The sequence below is a fragment of the Acomys russatus genome, chromosome X, assembly GCF_903995435.1.
Source record: "Acomys russatus chromosome X, mAcoRus1.1, whole genome shotgun sequence".
NCBI classification, from domain to species: Eukaryota; Metazoa; Chordata; class Mammalia; order Rodentia; family Muridae; genus Acomys; species Acomys russatus.
In genome coordinates this window covers 74,265,864-74,287,215 of record NC_067169.1, presented here as the reverse complement: position 1 = coordinate 74,287,215, position 21,352 = coordinate 74,265,864, and positions in this window count along the sequence as shown.

Below are 21,352 nucleotides of genomic sequence, written 5' to 3'. Positions count from 1 at the left end.
CATTACTCATAACCAAACTTCAAAGAAAGCTAGTAAGAGGAAATCAGAGAAAGTGCACTATTTGATTTAGTCTTTTTTAAGATGGCAGATACAAAAGCTGGATGGCTGACCTGATTTTTCCTGAGTATACACCTTAAGGAAGCACAAGGTTGGAAACCTACTGGCATATTTCTAAAAGTGTATGGAAAATGCACTTTTTTGGTTAAATTATTTGATAATATTATTTGTGTGATGATATTGTTTACTTGGCCCTATTAATAAACTCTTTCAAAATCTAGAAGAAGGTTTTAACAACTATGTGTTTTTACCTTTTGGAATGGTGAAATGAGAATTGGTGTCTCCTCCAAAAATGAAGAAAATAACCTAAAGACACAAAGGAGATCTTACAAAACAAAAACATAATCCTGTTGGAGCTCTGGATGGCTTGTACAAATTATTTTAAGTTTCAAACAAATAATGTAACTAGAAGAAAAGGAACTTAATGCAGATATGTCAAGATTGCATGAGATTTAACAAAACTATTCTTGTTCTTTACAAACTTGCCATAGAAGTCCAAAAATGCTCCATTTGAGAGCCTTATGGATGATAGACAGGCTAACAGGAAGAAGTACCTTCTCAAATTACTTCTGACAAACATTAACAATACACCAAGGAAGGAACCCTGCTCATTGTAGCAGTTTATTCTGATAAGCAATCTCTTCTTCGATTCAGAAAGTCTTAAAAAACAAAAATCTCTACAGTTGTGTGTCTAGGATTCACTGGTCTTTTAAATATGATTGAACTTTAAATTAGCCTGAGGAACTAAAGTACAAGTATAATTTCAACCCTTGCACATGTAACTTTGTGTAGTTAATACAGTAGTCTCCTTTATCTGACAGTTTGCATTCCATAGTTGGAGTTACCTGCCAGCCACTACAATCTGAAAATGCAAAGGACACTCCAGAAGTAATTGATTCATAAGTTTTAATAATGCACCATTATTAAAAGCAAAACAGAGCATCATGCCATCTTATGGACATCCACTACATTCTTTATCATCTTGCCTTGGATGTGAATCTTACCTTCATATCTCATATAACAAGATTCTATATACTACCTACCTGTTAGTTGCTTAACAGTCATCTCAGCAATCCCATTTAGAATCACAGTATTTATTGTACTACTTATGTTTAGGAAAAAAGACAGTAGTCAAATTCTGTATATCATTACAGATAGCATTCATCTCACACTTCTCATCCCATAGGCATTTCAACATATTATGTCATCACAGGAAGAAGTAAAGTAAAATAAGATGTTTTGACAACAAAAAAGAGACACTACACCACTTTTATTACAATATATTATTACTTCTATATTGTGACTATATGTATTAAGTTCTTTTTTTTTTTTTTTTTTTTTGGTTTTTTCGAGACAGGGTTTCTCTATGTATTAAGTTCTTAATCTATCTAATTTATCAATTAAACTTGAATGATTTTATGCATAAAAATCATAGTATTCACAGAGCTGACTATTATCTACAGTTTCACACATCCACTATATCCACTGAAGGATTTGAAAAATATCTTTTCATGCATTAAGTGTTGCTACAATGCATATATTGCTCATGGTGTGGTCAAAGATAATAAACCATTTGTGAGTATCATTAAATACTTTAAGGTTTTTCTCATTTACTTTGAAATAAAATATATGGATAACATAGAAGAAGGTTATATGAATCTTACCATATTTTAATTTAATATTAATAATGAATATATTAATGATTATAATATATAATGCCAGGAAATATCAACATTATCTTTAACATTATATGTACTAAAACATTATAAAGTTATGTCATAATGTTAAAGTAAATTTACAGTTAAAATTGGCAGTTTTGAAATTTTTAAACATTTTTCTTCACAAATCACACAATCCTAACCAATCTGATAATGCCTTAAGCATTAAGGGTATAGCTGTACAGTGGTGGCACACGCCTGTAATCCTAACACTCTGGAGGCAGAGGCAGTTGGATTTCTATGAGTTTCAGTCCAGCCTGGTCTATGAAGTGAGTCCAGGACAGCCAGGGATACATATAGAAACCTTGTCTTGAAAAACCAAAATTAAAATATAAAAGAATTAAGAGTGCGCCTACAAGATGTGCAGGGACAAAAATGGAGCAAAGAGTGAAGGAATGGCCAACCAAAAACTGGTCCTATTTGAGACAATTGCCATGGGAGACAACCAACCCCTGACACTATTAACGTTACTCTGCTATGCTTGCAGACAGAAGCCTAGCATAATTGTCTTCTGAGAGGCTTCACCCAGCAGCTGATATAAACAGATACAGAGACCCAAAAATTAGGCAGAGCTCAGAGAGTCCTATGAAAGTGTATAGGGAATGATTGATAGAAGCCAGAAGGGTCAAGTACTCTGCAAGAAGACATTCAACCTGGACCCATGGGCACTCACAGAGACTGAACCACCAACCAAAGATCATACATTGAATGGTCTTAGGCCTCCTGTACATATGTAGGAGGTGTGAAGCTTGGTCTTCATGCAGATCCCCCAACAACTGGAGTGAGTGATGACTCTCTGATTCTGATGTCTTCCTTTGGATCCTGTTGCCCTAATTGGCCTGCCATGACTGGCTTTAGTGGGACAGGGTATACCTAGGCTTGCTGCAACTTAATGTGCAAAGGTTGGTTGGTATCCATAGGGGATCTCCCTTTCTCTGAGAAGACGGAGATGGGAAAATGGGAGAGAAGCTTTTGCAAAAGGGCCTGGAGGTTTGGGAGAAGAGGGGGATGCAATCAAGATGTAAAGTGAATAAATAAATATTTTAATTGAAAAAATTAAGGGTGTTATACACATTGTGGATATTCTCATTTGCATACAATCAGACAAAAGACTAAAATTCAACTTAACTTACTAATGTTTATTTATATGCAAGTGCTTGTGAAGATGCTCAGGGGGTAAAATTCTCAAATGAGTGAAACACGGGCACTGCCCTCAAAACACTGATATGAATAAGAAAATATGGTACACTTGTAAACAACAACTATAAGTGCATCCACACTACCATATTTTCTAAATTTCATTTAACTTCTTTATCAACTGCTATCATTTAACTTTACAAAAAATTGAATTACATATACATGTGAGTGTATCTATGCAGATAAACATATACATTCACATATATTTAATGGTCATAGGAATTGGCCCTAGGCAAGTATATTCGCACCTTCCTTCTTTTTCAACAGAATCTCATTAAGTTGCCCAGATCGACATTAAAGATGTGATTTACTTGTTTTAGCCTCCCTAGCAGGAGTTATCTGTTCAGATTCTACTTCTTTGTTTTGTTGTTGTTGCTGCTGCTGCTGCTGTTGCTGCTGTTGTTCTTTTTTCCTTTCATTGAAAATAACATAAATAACATAAATAATATATCCTGATTATGATTTCCCCCCTTTCTTCTTCTCCCTGTTCCTCCTAATCATTGCCTTCTATCTGAATCCCTTTTATCTCTCATTAGAAATTAGCCAGGCTCAAGATCAAAAACTCAAATGACACCACATGTTGGCGAGGATGTGGAGAGAGAGGAACACTCCTTCACTGCTGGTGGGAATGCAAACTAATACAACCACTTTGGAAAGCTATCTGGCACTTCCTCAGAAAAATGGGAATAGGGCTTCCTCAAGACCCAGCTATCCCACTCCTTGGAATATACCCAGAAAATGCCCTACCACACAACAGGGACATATGCTCAACCACATTCATAGCTGCTTTATACATAATAGCCAGAACATGGAAACAGCCTAAGTGTCCCTCAGTAGAAGAATGGACTAAGAAACTGTGGTACATTTACACTATGGAATACTACTCAGCTATTAAAAACAAGGAATTCCAGAAATTTGTGGACAAATGGATTGATCTAGAAATTATCATAATGCGTGAGGTCACCCAGAAGTAAAAAGAGGCAAACGGTATATGCTCACTTATATCAAAACACTAGTTCAAGGGATAAGTACCATGAAAAACTTTACTTACCAAGAAAGTGGGTCAGAGGAGAGGACATCCTATTGAGACTTTAGGCAAGAGTAGCATGGAAGAATGGGGAAATAGTAGGACCTACAAGGCCCTGGAAACCTACAAGAAGAACTTTATGACAGGCAGATCTGGATCCTGGGGTCCTCCTCAAACTAAGGCACCAGCCAAGGAGAATATAGGCAGTAAGCTTCGAACCCCTACCAAGACCTAGCTGACGAACAGGATATTCTCCACCGTTGAGTGGAGAGTGAGATCTGACTCTCACATGAACTCTGGTGCCCCTTTTCTGACCATGCCCCCTGGATGGGGAGACCTGGTGGCACTCAGAGGAAAGATAGCAAGTTACCAAGAAGAGACTTAATATTCTAAGAGCATATATAGGAAGAGGAGGTCCCCCTCAATCACAGACATAGGGGAGGGGAGAAGGGGAGAAGTGGAAGGGAGGGAAGAATGGGAGAAACAGGGGAAGGGCTAACAATAGAGATGTAATATGAGTAAATTAATAAAATTAATTAAAAAAAAGAAATTAGCCAGGCTTCGTGTCGTCCTTATTTATTGATGTTATTTAAATTGCTTTCATATATGAATACAGCATGTACATATGTATGTATGTATGTATGTATAAGCCAGATGTGTGCTCAGGCATTTCCACTCCCATGAATTGGTTAACATTTGCCTGAATCCCACTTTTGAGACTTGAGATAAGTCTACCCACTGCCCAAAGTTTTCTGGTCCTGTTCCCCATTTTTCCACATTCCCTTATATATAACCCTCTTTTGTATTTTAATTTCAAAAGTTGTAATGGCCATCTCTGTATGTATATACATTTGTGTACTTTTACATGTATGAAGATATGTCTAGCAATAGAATTTCTTGACCAAATTGTAACAGTAGCTTTTATTTGCCTGATGTAATTGTGGTCTTGGAGGCTGGCTGCCTCCATCTGCTAACCTAGACCTAGTCCTGAAAGCTTCTAGCTTTCAAACAATCTTACCTAGGCCTATAATGATTTCAGCCCCTGAGACTTACTGCTGAATGACCTCACCCTTTCTTGTTCTTTCTGAACTCTGGCTGGCTGGTTTAACTCAGCTCTTCTGGGTCAAACTCCTCTCCCTGCTGACTGATTCAAAATGGCTTATCTCTCAGTTTTGACTGAATTTCTCTGCTTAGCCTCATACTAAATTTGGCAATATGTTATAATCTTCTTGCTATTTCTCATTCTATTAATCATTCTCTTCACCTGATTCCACCTCTCTCTCTCTCTCTCTCTCTCTCTCTCTCTCTCTCTCCAATCTGTCTCTGTAAAAACTATCCCAGTAAAACAGCCTCCTCTCTCTCTGCCTCTCTCTCTCCCCACACCCACTGCTTTTTTCTTTTTAAATTTGTTTTTAATTTATATAATCACATAATATCTCTATCAAAGCCCCTTCCCTCCTCTCCCCCTAAGCACTCCCTTCTACTCTGTTCCCCCTATCACTTCTTTCCATCCTCAGAAAAGGGGATTCCTCCCATGACCAACCCACACAAGCATATCAACTCATATCAGGACTGAGCTCCTTTTCATCCACTAAAGCCAGCCAAGGCAGCCTGATGAGGGCAAAGTGATCAAAAGTAGGCAGCAAAGTCCATGTTATAGACAACACATGCTCAACTTATTAGAGGATCCACATGAAGATCAAACAGTCCATCAGCTACATATGTGTAGGGGGCATAGGTCCAGTTCATGAATGCTCATTGATTGGTGCTTCCATCTCTGTAATCCCCATGTGTCTGCTAGTTGACACTATTGGTCTTCTTGCAGCATTCTTGTTTTCTCCTATCCTTCTATCCTTCCCTTCCATTCTTCCTTAGGACTCCCTGAGCTCTGTCTAATGATTGGTTGTGAGTCTCATCATCTGAGTTGATCAGATGCTGAGTGGGACCTCTCAAAGAACAGTCAGGATCCTGTCTGTAAGCATAACAGAGTATAATTAATGGCGTCAGGGATTGCCTCTCTCCCATAGAGAGGTCTCACAGGTTGGGCCAGGCACTGGTTGGTCATTCCCTTAATTTCTACTCTATCTTTTTCTCTGCATATCTTGTAGGCAGGGTAAATTTTGGTTCAGAGATTTTGTAGGTGGAATGGTTTTCACCTCCAACCACAATATGTCCTACCTGACTAGAAAGTGGCCTCTTTAATCTTGTGTCCCCCACAGCCATAAGGCTCAGTTAGAGACATCCCCATATCTTCCCTGTAGTCTATTCTGCTTCAGGTCTCTAGCTTGTCTCAGTGATGACCCTGCCTTTGGTTTTCCTTTTCTATCCCTCAAACCTCTCTTTCCCACTCTGCTCATATCTTATTTCTCCCTCATTTCCCTCCCCACAACCTCTCCTACCCAGTTCCCTCTCAACTTCTTCTTCCACTGTCTATTCTATTCTCCCATCTGAGTGACATTCAAGGAGGGCCTTCCTTGGGTCTTTGTTGTTACTGGGGCTGGAGAGATGGCTCAGGCTCACAACTAAATATACAAGTGTTAGATTTTCATACTATCTGCCAAATGGTCCTTAAGTTTAGTTGTCTCTCTCCCGATTTTCTCCCACATTCCATTTTCCTTTCCCTTTCCTACTTGATTTTTCCATTTCAGTCCCCACATCCATCCAACCATCCATGCATCTATCAATCTATAATTGTATATTCTATTTCTCTTTCCTAATAATGTCTATATGTAACTCCTAACCCCCTGCTGTATACCTACCCTCTGAGGTTCTAGTATTGTAGCTTGTTTATCATTGACTTAACAAATAATATCCACATATAAGTGAATATTTATTTTTCTGATTCTGAGACTGAGTTACCTTACTCAGAATTACTTTTTTCTAATTCTATCCATTTACCTGCAAATTTCATGATTTCCTTATTTTTAACTGGGTAAATATACAACATTTCTTTATCCATTCATCTGTTGTGGCATATCTAAGTTGTTTTCAGTTTCTGGCTATTATGAATCAAGCAGCAAGAAACATTTTTGAGGAAGTGTCTCAATGATACTTGCATCTATGCCAAAAAAGGGTATAACTGGATCTTGAGGTAGATTAATTCCTGTCTTCCTGAAGGACTGATATTGACTCTTGCTCATGGAGAGATGGTTTTTGATAAAGAGTTCAGAAATACATGTTGTTAAAAAAAATATCTTCAAAAAATGTTGTTGATCAAATGGTTTTAGATGAGGAAGAATCCAAATAGCTCTGCACTTATCACTGTGCACAAAACTCAACTCTAAATGAATCAAAGGCCTCAACATAAAATCAGATACACTGCATCTGACAGAAAAGAAAATGAGGGAAAACCTTGAACTCAGTGGCACAGGAAAAGACTTTCTGAACAAAACATCATTTTCACAGACAGCAACTGAGATCAACAATTAATAAACGAGACCTCATGAAACTGAGAAGTTTCTGCACAGAAAAGGACACTATTGTTCAAACAAATCAGCAGGCTACAAAATGGGAAAAAATATTTATCAACTACACATCTATAAGTGGCTAATATCTAAACTATATAAAGAACGTAGCAAACTAGATATCAAGAAAAACAATTTAATTTTAAAGTAGGGCACATATCTAAACAGAATTCTCAGAAAGGGAAAATCAAATTCCCTGTTTAATCTAAGATGTGTTTTAAACTTTCCAATCTACTAGGTTTTTGTATGCTTTCTTTTGTACAATTCTGGTTATTGCTTTCTATGGATCTTAGATAATGTTCAACAAATTAATATTCACTATTCATTTGTAGTTAATATACATTCATATAGGATTGTTTTGCATACATATATCAAAGTTGTTATTTATAACATTTAAATCCTCTATATTCATTCTCAGTTTAAAAAATAAATTTAGTATCCTATAAACAATAAAGAATATGTTAAATTCTAACAATGATTGGAAATTCATCCATACTGCCTTGAAATTCTAAGGATTTTGTTAATAATTTTTTAATCTATAATTGCATTTTTAAAAACATGCCTGTTTTGTATCTGATGGATTATCCATTTAATAGCAAGGATTCGCCATGTCTTTTGTTCTACATTTTACTGATGAAAACAGTGTTCCATCCACATTACATGCCATCTCTGCTGCCACTACAGAGCTCTGTCACAGGCTGAAAAAGTCACAGACAATATGTAAAAGACAAGTATGGCTGTATTCCAATAAATCTTCATTCACAAGAACTTATGGTTTGGCCTGGGGCAATATCTGGCTAACATGGATAATGGCACAATCTAAATGGACTTTACCTAATACAATATTGGCTCTTTTTACTTTCCTAAGGGAGAATGAGACTGATTATACTGTCCTCTAAGTAGATGGTGGCTTACACAATGTCTAAGCATTTCACCAGCACGGCATTGGTCAAAGCATCTAAGAGGAAAGCACTTGATTCATAAAGGTATTGACTTACACACAAAGAAAAGGAAAATGACCACTGAGCTGAACAAGGAGCCAGTACAAAAGGCAAAATAGTAAACACTATCCACTCAAGGAGAAACTGAACTCTGGTACCTTTGTTTGGGCAGATGAGCTGTGACAAATATTTCTCCTTTAGGCCCTGGAAGAGCACTTTTCAGAAGCATTGGCTTACATTATTATCTGGAATGCAGTGCTGATATCATGCAGAAAACTCTTAAGAAAGTAAGGAAGAGCTTTTGCCCTCCTGATTTATTCTCCCTTTACTGGTTCAATTTAATAAATATTAGTTTTTTTCTTGTTTATACCATTGCATGGGCTAAAATTTAGGAAGGAGCAAAATTGTTATGAAAATATTGATTAAATTGTCACTGTATTTATTTTTCAGTTTGTTGCTTTCATATAAAGTATTGAAATTGCTCTAATTTTTCTCTTGAAATGTTCATATGCAAAAGTTCATTTTCCAGAGTCTCACACACACACACACTCACACACACACACACACACACACACACAGAGAGAGAGAGAGAGAGAGAGAGAGAGAGAGAGAGAGAGAGAGAGAGAGAACAGGCACATTACAAAATACAAGCAGAACAGTATGGTGAAAACATTTGTTCAAGCAAAGTTCAAAGAAAACTTGATACTGGATTATGAAATGGAATGGATACTACAAATGTCATGCTCCTTGTCATTAAGAAGAAAAGGTCAAGCCTATTTGATCAGTTATCTTTTTTAAAAAAGTGATTTTAGAAAAGCATTTCCTCATTTTTCTGATTCTGCTCACAAAGAACCAAATTATTTTCTTCCTATTTCTGACTGTAAGTTTTCAAAGGAGTTGTTTGTCAGGGTGCCACTCTGAACAGGGTTTGAAGGAAAGTTAGAGAGTATATTAATTATAGAGTGCTATGGTTGCCTCAATCTCCATGTTAGTAAGTGTTGCATCACTGATTTGTGATGGCATCTCTTCCATGTGCAGTACTTTTAAAAGTGCAAATGTATGAACAGAAAATTTTCACTTCAAAGAGAAACAGAACTGTTTTGAAAGACAGCCTTTGAATGCAATCTTATTCAAAAGGAAGCCTATTTAGAGAAAATGGAATCCAAAAATGTCAACACCTGTATTCTTACTGAGAATATGCCTTCCTTTGACAACAGCACTGAGAAGCTGAGTTCTTTGAAAAAACAAACACGCCCCACTTTATTGGTTATAGGAAAAGTAGTCAGATATTTTATGGTGCCCTATGCTTAAAATATATTTCCTTTAAAAAGCAGTATGTTTCACAAATTTGAGTGGGTGATTGTCTAATTCTATACAACACATGCTTGAAGGTTAAATTTCATAAAACAAGTCATAAGACCTATGTGAATGTGAGTGCTGTTCAATGTATCTACTCCAATCTAAAAGAATGATTTCTTTGCTATAGTTTTGATCAGTTTTTAAAAGTGGAATGTAATAGGGAAAATTATGTTGTAACATTGCAGAATTATGCTTTTCTACTTTTAAAGAAGATTATTGTAAATATCCTTTGATGATCTGTAAGAAAAGTGTCTTTCTCATTGGCAATATAGAATGTATTGAATACGAGAAAGATTTTTTGGAATAGTTTAGATGAAAACATTGTGGAAGGCAATGGTCATATAGCTCTAGACTGGGAAAAGATAGATTAAGTTCCCACTGTTACTTAAATAGACGTGGGGTGGAAATCCCACTGATGGTCTGCTAGAGATTTCTATTAATAATTTTTAATTGTTCATGAAGCTTCATTTCAGGAGTTTACAACAATAAGGCATACTGAGACAAAAAAATTTGTAAACTACTAAAGAAAAAAAGACCATGAAATTGGGAGGGGGTGTATTGGGAGTTTCTGAGATGCACATAATATGTTGTATACATGTATGAAAATTTCAAAGAATGCATGAAATAGTTCTATATACATGCTTATATTTAAAGTACTTTGAAAAGCAATTTTAGCCACCCTTCTCATTTAAAGATTTATCATTTATTTTCCTGAATAATGCAAGCCCAAGTAATGCTAACAAACCTTAATGATGTTATTTCACCCATTTTTTGAGATATATGATATTCTTTGCAAGAAACCTTTTTATCAAAACTCTGAATTAAAATTTAGCCCTACATTGAATGGGCAATAATTATATACACTAAATGGCTAAGTTATTCAATTTGTAATAGGAGTACCACATACTCAGTACATTATCTAAAACATTTTCCCTTTTTGGTGGGTTGGAGAATTCCCTGAGCACTGATGGGAGGGATATGATTGAAACATCTCATTTATGCCTGAGTGTTATAAAATCTTTCACTATCTGGCTGTAAGTCTCTGTATTTGTTCCCTTCTGGGCAGGAGGAAGCTCTCTGATACACTTCTACTTTTATGATTTAAATGAATTGTTAAATGGATCACCATGAAATCCATTAAACTTGTGAGACAACAGTGACCTGTTTATGGGCTGGAGATATCAACAGTAAAGCACTTGCTTAGCGTGTGTACAACATCGATTACAGTCTCTACCCCTGCAAAAAAAAAAAAAAAGTTAGGAATTAATTTCTTCTGTTCTACTCTTCTGCTTATAACTCAATCAGTACAAATTTCCAAACTAATTATAAATATGTTTTATCTCTGAAACTATTTTTAAAATATACATAGAAAAGAGAAATAGTTGTTTCTTCCATTTGTGGTAATTTGTGGGCTTTTCTTAATAAAAGTTTATTGGAATGGAACATCTTATTTTTCACTTTAGCTGACCTACTGCCTTTCTAGAATAGTGACATAGAAAGCATATGTGACTCACAGAGACAGGAGAAGCAACCACAGTGTCTGCATTGTGTCTGCACCAGGTTGTAGAGGTTTTGTGGAACTCCTAACAGTGGGCGTGGAGTTTCTCTGGCTCTTTTGCCTGCTCTTGGGACCCTTTTCCTTCTATTGTGTTGTCTATCCAGCCTTCATATTAGGTTTCGTACCTATTCTTATTTCACTGATTTATGCTTTGTTAAGTTAATATCCCTGGGAGGGCTGCCTTTTTTGCTGAAGGGAAACAGCAGCAGTAGAATAAGGGGAAAGAAGGTGGGAGGGAATGTGAAGAGTGGAGGAAGAGGAGGTTGTGGTTAGAATGCATTGTATGAGAGAAAAATAAATAAATGAAAGAAAAAGATAAAGCATATGTGAAATGGTTTACAAGGCTCCATGTTTCAACAACTCAAACAGAATCCTTCTGAATTTCTCCATCTTTTAGATAAATGCAATAAATGGACAAAAGAAGGGCTAGCCTAGACAACAGTTTTATTTATCTATTAACACCATAATATACACGTTAGTCAATATTGATATAAGAAAAATGTATGCACAAACTACTAACTTTTTCAAAATGAAGTATAAGATTATATTTAAAAGAAGCCAAACTAATGGAGAAGTAAGTCTATATTGCTGATGATAGCATGAACTTCAGATGCATGGTGGAGAGGTCCCTGACCTTGAATTTACCTGAATGATTCATCCCTGAAGATTAACTTTCATGGTACCAGAAGACACAATATAAGCTTCCAAAGGAGGGAGCCAACCAATAGCTGTGATGCCTATGAACCACATAAAGAACCATCATGACTGCAGTTCTCAGGCCTCATCAAAGATAGATGGTGTTAAATACGGGAAACCACAGCCAATCAAAATGCAGAGTTGTGTGGCCCAGTCCCAATAAATACAAGACAAGTTCTGCACCTAAGGTTCTGGGAACATTATAGAGGAAAGGGCTGAACAATGGAAAGAAAGAGAAAATCAGGGATGTTTTAGTGATAAGACTATGTCTCCTAGTAATGCCAGACACCACATGCATAAAGTCCCACCAGCATGACTGCTTAAGCATGAACTGAACTACAACAGTGGGCATACTAAAGTGTACATGAGACTCAACCTTAGGAAAAACAATACAGGCAACTAAGGAATGCTGAGAGAGGGAAAAATAATCTTCCTCAGGGAAGAGCACACCTACAGGTTATCCAATACCATATAGGAATACCTGTAAGCAGACATACAAGAAACATTATACAGACTGAGCAGACTGCTTTTAGGAATGCATACACGTATAAACCATACATATACACACAAACATATGCATGGAACAACAGTTAATGCAAAGGAAATTATGAACACAAAAAGAAAGGAGAGGTATATAAAAGGATTTGGAGAAAGAAAAGGAAAGGGAGAAATAATGTATTTATATTATAATCTCAAAAAAACTGAGTAATAGAAAAAAGAGAAGCCAAATTAGGAAAGATTTAGGAAAAAAATTCAGGATATAATTTTAAGGTTTTAGTGACTTTGAAAATAATCATGTTAGCATTATCTTTTTGCCATTTCATTGTTTTTAAATAATTTATTAATTTATTCACTTTACACCCTGGTCATAATCCCACCTCTCCTAACCTCCCAGTCTCGCCTTTTCCCCCTCTCCTGCATCCCCCTCCCCTACTCCTCAGAAAAGGGAATCTCCTTTCTCATCCACCCCAGCTCATCAAGTCCTATCAGGGATGAGCATGTCCTCTTCCACTGTGTCTGGGCAAGGCAATCCTGTCAGAGGAAGTAATTGAAAAGCTGGCATCAGAGTCCATGTCAGAGCAAGGGCCCCTCCCCTTACTAGGGGACCCACATAAAGCCTGAACTGCCCATCAGATACATCTTTGTAGGGAGCCTAGGTCCAGTCCATGCAAGGTCCTTGGCTGGTGCTTCAGTCTTGGCAGGCTCCTCTGGGCCCTGGTTAGTTGACCCCATTGGTCTTCTTGTGGGGATTCTGTCACCTCCAAGTCCTTTTCTCCTTTCCCCTACTTTCCCACATGGTTCCCTACACAGTACCTGTTGTTTGTCTGGAGTCTGAGCATTTGTTTTGAGGTGCTGCTGGGTAGAGCTTCTCAGAGGACAACTCTGCTTGAGTCCTGTCTTCAAGCATAGCAGAATATTGTTAATAGTGTCAGGAGTTGGTTCTTTCTTATGGGGTGGGTCTTGGTTTTGGCCAGGCATTGGTTGGACATTCCCTCATTCTCTGCTATAACTTCTCTATCTTTATCCCTGGACATCTGGTAGGCAGGGTGAATTTTGGGTCAAAGTTTTTGTAGATTGGTGTTCCCCTCCCTCTACTAGAAGACTCATCTAGTTAGAGGGTGTTATCTCCATTCTCTATGATCCCTGCTATTAGGAGTCTCTGCTAGAGTCCCTCTCATATAGCCACGGGAATCTACCCTAATGTAGATCTCCAGCTTGTCACAGAGATGCTCCCACCCACAGTTTCCTCTCTACAAGTGTTTTGTCTTGCTCTAGCTCTCCCCATGTCTGAAATCTACCCTCATACCTCTTTATGATTCCTCTTCTGCATTACCTTTTTGAAATTTGGTAACTGGGTTTATTATGAGAATCATAAGAATCTAGGTAATGACAATTCATCTAGGCAATAGTATTAACAATCTACTTGGGTTATTTTGGAAACATGTGTTTCTATGGTTGGTACTGAAGATTGTAAACAGTATTATACACATGTCAGGAGAATGCTGAGCCACAAACTCAACCTTCCTTCCTTCCTTCTTTCTTTGGGGCATGGGTGCTGGCATTGGGGATGTCAGGTGGGGAGAGGTTAAGTTACAGTTGCCTTCCCTTAGCCTTTCCTAGAACAAGAATTACAGACCTATACAATCAGACCTGACAGGAAGCACTTGTAAAAACAACGAATTCATCAGCAGAAGACTTAAAAACTAGGCAGTGCGCATTGTAGGCAGGGATTGGAGAGATATCTCAACGGTTAAAACTGGGTACTGCTCTTACAAAGGACCTTAGCTACAAATACACATAATGTACAGCTTGTAACTGCCTAAGATTTCAGCATCTCTCTGACCACTTTTACACTCAACTCCATGTATCTCCACACAGACATATACACAGAATTTAAAATAAAATCTAAATTTAAAAATCTTTAGAATTTATTCCTTAACTATTAAGGACTCCCTGCTTGTTTCCTCTCTTTGCACAAAACCATTACTAATCTTCCATCATGAAGTATTATAGGTATTTTTTCTTATATTCAGGAGTTATGAAAACTGTATGTATCATCACTCTTACATTCATTTACATATTTTTCAATTTCTCAGAGGAATACATTTGTTTTACCTCTGAAGTATTATAGGATCAAAGTAATGACTAAAAAGTATAAGATGTGTATGTTAAGCCAAACCCTATGTTAGAGCAATATTGTGAATATTAATATAAAATAAAAGCCATATAGTTTGGCATGGTGGTATGTGTCTTTAATACAGCACTTTGGAGGAAGAGAGAAGGGGAAACCTCTGTGAGTTCAAAATCAGCCTGGTACATAATGAATTCAAGACCCTCCAGGCCTACATAGTGAGACCTTGTCTCAAAATAAAAAGTAATTGAGAAATTGTCAAGTTGTTTATGATTATTGAGGTCACAAAAGTAATCTGTAGAATACTTACTCAATTTACAGAAAATTTCTTTCCTAGTTAGATTTCTATTGCTGTGACAGCATCATGACCAAAAGCAAGTTGAGGGGAATATTTGGCTTACATATTCCAATAACATTCCATCATTGAGGGAAATCAGGACAGGAACTCAAACTAACAGAAGCAGGGATCATGGAGGAAAGGTTCCTACTGTCATGCTTTCCATGGCTTGATCAACCACTTTTTAAAATCATCCAGGACCACATATACATAGTGGTACCATCCACAGTGAAATGATCCTCTCACACCAATAATCAATTTGGGCCCAGGGGTCCCGCTCAAACTAAGGCACCAGCCAAGGACAATACAGGCGGTAAACTTTAAACCCCTTCCCAGATCTAGCCAATGGTCAGAATATTCTCCACAGTTGAGTGGAGAGTGTGATACGACTTTCTCACGTACTCTGGTGCCTCACATTTGACCATGTCCCCTGGAGGGGGAGACCTGGTGGCACTCAGAGGAAGGACAACAAGTAGCCAAGAAGAGACTTGATACCCTATGAGAATATATAGGGGGAGGTAATCCCCCTCAGGAACAGTCATAGGGGAGGGGAATAATGGGAAAAGGGGGGGGGGGGAGGAATGGGAGGATACAAGGGATGGGATAAACATTGAGATGTAACAAGAATAAATTAATAAAAATAAATAAATAAATTAAAAAAAAAAAAGAAAAACATGCCACACAGACTTGTATACAGGCCAATCTGGTGGAGGCTATTTCTCAATTGAGATTCCCTCTTCCAAAATGACCAGAGCTTGTATTAAGTTGACAAAAGACTAGCAAGCATAGTGTCCAATTATTTACAATTTTAGTATTTCATCTCTGAAGAAAGAATTGTATTATCACAAGTTTAATCTCAATTACCAACATTAGAAACCACTTTCAGAATAGCTACTGTGCAACTGACATTGGAGTCTACTCAAACAAAATATAACCAATAATGATAAATTTATATAAAGACATTTTCGCCCAGAATGCCAACGAGCTTTTCAATGATAAAAGAATGGCCAGTGTTCATGACAATATGATAAGGTATTTTGGCATCCGTAGAGTGTAACTTTGGCTGATATACAGGTGTCAGAACAACACATCTTTATGGCGTGTGCTAATGGAAGGAACATGATGAATGCCCTTGAGCAGTGTAAGGAGGAGAAGCAGCAACAGAGCCTAGGGACAGATGGTGCTGATTTATTACTTGGAAATGTCAGAGGGTAAGTGTTTTCTGCATATTGAGTTAGAAGTAATGCAGAGGTAATGCTTCAGATTATTGTGTAGGGCTTGATATTTTGGATACTGAATCTGAATCAAAATCATCTCATCCCTTAAGCAGGCTTAAAGACAAAAGACATGGCCAGATTTGAAAAGGGCTGAAATCTTTTGGGATATGCCGAGGCACACAATGCACTGACTGGGTCTATGGCATTTGGAAATGTCTGAAATGAATGTAAGCATGTTTTTTTTTGTCTTCATTTTCTGTGGCAATTGAAATGTGATTCAGTCTTATAACTGAAATTCATTGTAACCAAAGTAGTTCCATATGATATATATATATATATATCCAAATATATGTAATTGTATTATATATAATTTCATTAAAATATATATTTATTTTAATTAAATCATTATTATATCTAAATGATATGTAGTTTTCAAAACATGTTGCAAAGAAAACAGTGTTTTCTGAATAAAAATATAAGATAGAGGAGACAATGCATTTAATTCTGGAAGAGAACACTGTGGCTATAAAATTCCCAAGCCCTAGATATTGCCTTGGCTTCAATTTTAAGCATCAGCTTTGTGAGGTGTGGTTTGGTCTCAATAAAAAAAAACTGTCAGAGGAGTCTTTTAAATCTTTTTATTATTATAATATTTTGACAATTAAGGTTTTCAATTGTTTAATAGATTATCAAGTCATATTATGTTGTGGAGACTTCTAAATTAACATGAATTCATGACAATTGCCTCTTAATTTCATGTCACCTCAACTCAGTCATCTGAGAAATATGAGCTTCTGTGCACCACTATCTCTCATCATATTTTAAATCAAGATTCCATATTGTCAAGCTCTGACTATTGTTATACTGTTGAGGAAGATACTTTTTGCTTCACAATATTTATAAGATTCTAATCATTTTAATCAAATTATTCATTAAGGCAGAAAAAAGAAAAGGTGAATTATTACATAAAAATTTCAGACTGAAGAGAGAGTGTCTCTGTGTTGTGGAATATTTATTAGACTCCTGAGGGCTATGGTTTGACCAGGATAACCCCCCTCCCACCAGCCAAATGATTGAGACAGAGACATATTGATTTGTTTAAACAGCTATGGCACAATAACTGGCCAGGTACAATTTAAACTAATTTTCTAAGCTAGTCTGGCTACCTCCCAGCTGCATCCCTCAAGTTATTTGACAATAAGTCATCCTATCTGGGTTGGATCTGCTCCATCAGGCCTAGTCCTCTTTCTCCATCTTCCTTCTACCCTCTCTCAGCTTCTCCAGACCTCATGGTCCCTACCTGAGGCCTCTACCTGGAACCCAAGCTCTGCCTACCTCTGTTCTGCCCAGTTACAGGCCCCAGCAGTTTTTTATTTTAGCCAATCAGAGAATATTAGAGATCAAAGTTTACACAACGTTATTTGATGTACCCTGAGGGTGTCCTCCTCTGGATAGCAACCAGATCTTGGGAGCCAGTATTTAGCATCTGAAAAGCCAGAATACTAGACCAACCACCAACACCTTTGCTTTTTCCTGCTTCTTTTCTCTGGCGTTTTTGTGTGTGTGTGTATGGATATGTAATGATTATACTTAGGAAACACATAAAACTATTGTATGGAATGTTTACAAAAAACTTTCAAGATACAATGTTATCTTTTGAAATGGCCTCTCAGGATATTTATATGTATTCCATCTTTGCACTTCCATATTTTATACTTGTTTTTAAAAGGTTTTAAATGTTGCCATGAAAAAAATCAAATGAAGATAGTTTGTATTTCCAGTTGGTAGTGGCACATGCCTTTAACCCCAGCACTTAGGAAGCTGAAGAGATGGATTGATGTGAGTTCAAGTCCAGCCTGGTATACAGAGCTAGTTTCAGGACAGGCAGGGTTACACAGAGAAACCCTGTATCAAAAAAAAAAAAAAAAAAAAAAAGCTTAACAAACAACAACAAAATAGATACTTTGTATCATTGGTTTTATACACATACATATATATATATAGTGATACATACTAAGTATATATAATTTAATTTAATATATAGTATACATATAATTCATATATGTAGTAGATATATTCACTTATATATATTTAATTTAATATAGTAGATATAGATATGGATATTAACTGTATTTCAAAAGAAATAAGTAATTGGTTCTTAACATTCAAATACAAAGAGAAGATGGAGGGTGACAATATGTATCTTTTAATACACGTGTTCATTATCCTGTACCACACTCTTTCATTTAATGCATGATAGGTGCATTTGTGTGGCCACCATTCACATCCACAATGCAATATCACATATATCCAACCTGTTATTCATTGAAAGTAATGAACATACTATAAGCTGTACCGAAAACAGAGATACTCAATAAATGTTAATGAATTCAAAATAATTAACACAGATGACATTGTACTCTCTAGAAGTTTAAACATGAGACAGATGGTAGGGTTTGCTAAATAGCTATTACATGTTGGTCTCCATAATATATATTCTCAGATTTTGTTTCCTGCTCTAGCCACTTTGAAGAAGTTCTAATTTATTTTTTAAGGTTCAAAAAGGCTAAAATGTATGATGGTATCAGAAAAAAAAAAAGAGAAGAAGGTGTATTCTTTCTTGTTTGGGTGAAAGGTTCTATAGATATCTGTTAGATCCATTTGACCCATGGCATTGGTTAATGATGTTATTTCTCGGCTTAGTTTCTGTTTCAATGACTTATCCTTCAGTGAGAGTGGGGTGTTGAAGTCTCCCACTATTATTGTGTGGGGATCGATGTGTGGTTTAAGCTTTTTTAGGAGATCTTTTACAAATGTGGGTGCCCTTGTATTGGGAGCATAGATGTTCAGAATTGTGATGTCATCTTGGTTGACTTTACCTTTGATGAGTATGAAGTGTCCTTCCTCATCCCTTTTGATTAATTTTGGTTGAAAGTCTATTTTGTTCAATATTAAAATGGCTACACCTGCTTGCTTCTTGTGACCATTTGCTTGGAAAAATTTTTTCCAACCTTTTACCCTGAGGTAATGCCTTTCATTATGGGTGAGATGTGTTTCTTGGATGCAGAAGAATGTTGGATCTTGTTTATGTACCCATTCAGTTAGTCTGTGTCTTTTTATTGGAGAATTGAGGCCATTGATGTTGAGAGATATTAATGACCAGTGACTGTTAAGAGTCTTAATTTTGATGTTGTTTCCAGTACATATACACTATGGAATACTACTCAGCTATTAAAAACAAGGAATTCCCGAAATTTGTGGATAAATGGATTGAGCTAGAAATGATCATAATGAGTGAGTTAACCCAGAAGCAGAAAGAATCAAATGGTATATACTCACTTATATCTGCATACTAGCCCAAGGGGCATGTCCCACTAAAGCCTTCACTTACCAGGAAACTGGGACAGAGGGGAAGGCATCCTATTGGGACTCTAAATGAGAGACACATGGGAGAATAGCAAAATAAAAGGATACAGAGGGTCCTAGAAATCTACAAGTAGAACAATATGATAGGCAGATTTGGGCCCAGGGGTCCCGCTCAAACTAAGGCACCAGCCAAGGACAATACAGGAGGTAAACTTTAAACCCCTTCCCAGATCTAGCCAATGGTCAGAATATTCTCCACAGTTGAGTGGAGAGTGTGATATGACTTTCTCACGTACTCTGGTGCCTCACATTTGACCATGTCCCCTGGAGGGGGAGACCTGGTGGTACTCAGAGGAAGGACAGCAAGTAGCCAAGAAGAGACTTGATACCCTATGAGAATATACAGGGGGACGTAATCCCCCTCAGGAACAGTCATAGGGGAGGGGAATAATGGGAAAATGGGGGTGGGGGGGAGGAATGGGAGGATACAAGGGATGGGATAAACATTGAGATGTAACAAGAATAAATTAATAAAAAAAAATAAAAATAAAAATAAAAAAAATAAAAGAAAGAAAGAATAAGGATAACATCATCTACCTCCTAATGACCCAGACAAATAAATAAATACTAAATGCTTAGGACTCAGTATTACAGAATAGAAGATGTGGTAAAAAAAAAAAAAAAAAAAAATGAGAGCTGACCATTCAGCATGATAGCCTGAGGCTGACTAGTAGGGGAGCAGAAAAGCAAAGATCAAAGATACTGCCTCAGGGCCACACAGTAACTGAATAGCCAGCAAATTCAAGGACTTCTTGGATGTGACTTAGGTCTAATCCACATTTATGCTACAGAAATTTGGTAAGGACTCATCACAGTTTCAGAATCCAACAGATAATATTGAAAAAGGTAGACCCAGAATCTCATTCCTTGAGGTTTGAAAAGATAAAAGAATTGGGGGGGGGAACTCTGGACATAAAATTCTGAAACCATTTTTAAACACATATTTCCAGTCTCAGAAATCCATTCTCCTTATAAAAAGATATTGTAAATTAAATGATTTTATTGATTAACATTTCTTGTTCTGATTTTTACCATTATAAAATGGTTTGTTAAGAAATCTGCACCAAGGAAAATATAGGGTTATGACCACAACAGGTTAAATAATTAGAAATTATTTAATCATACTTTCATGGACAAATTCATTCTCAAAGTTAATGATTTATTTAATTAAAATCCTTTTCACTTAGTTGAGTGGCTATCTGGTATATTTAATGAGCCTAACTCTCAGAAAGAAATGTAAGCTTCAAAATGTAAGGGAAAACATGATGTGTGGCTTTTTGTGACTATGAAAGCAGTCCACGCTTATTGTAGGTAATTTAGAAAATGAGAAAATGTACAGAAGAGTGGTGTAAAACTACCCATAATTTCACCATTTAGAGATGAACATTTTTAACACTCTTCTGTGATTTAAGAATGTTCTAATCTCAATACACATACGCACATGGAAGCAAACCCTTATGAACGGCAGAACAATAACAAATGGCAATGGCTTCAAGTTCTCACACAGCTTAGATTTTGGAATTTTGACAGATGTCTAAAAAGATTTAAGATTGGTATGCCTATGTAGCATCTGTGTGTGGTGTGTGCACATATTCATGTTTGTGTGCTCATTAATTCAGCTAGACTGGCTGGCCCGTAAGCAGCAGGGATACGTGTGTCTCCACACCCCCACCACTGGAGTTACAAACATGTACAACCACATCCAGCTATTGAGTACTGGGTA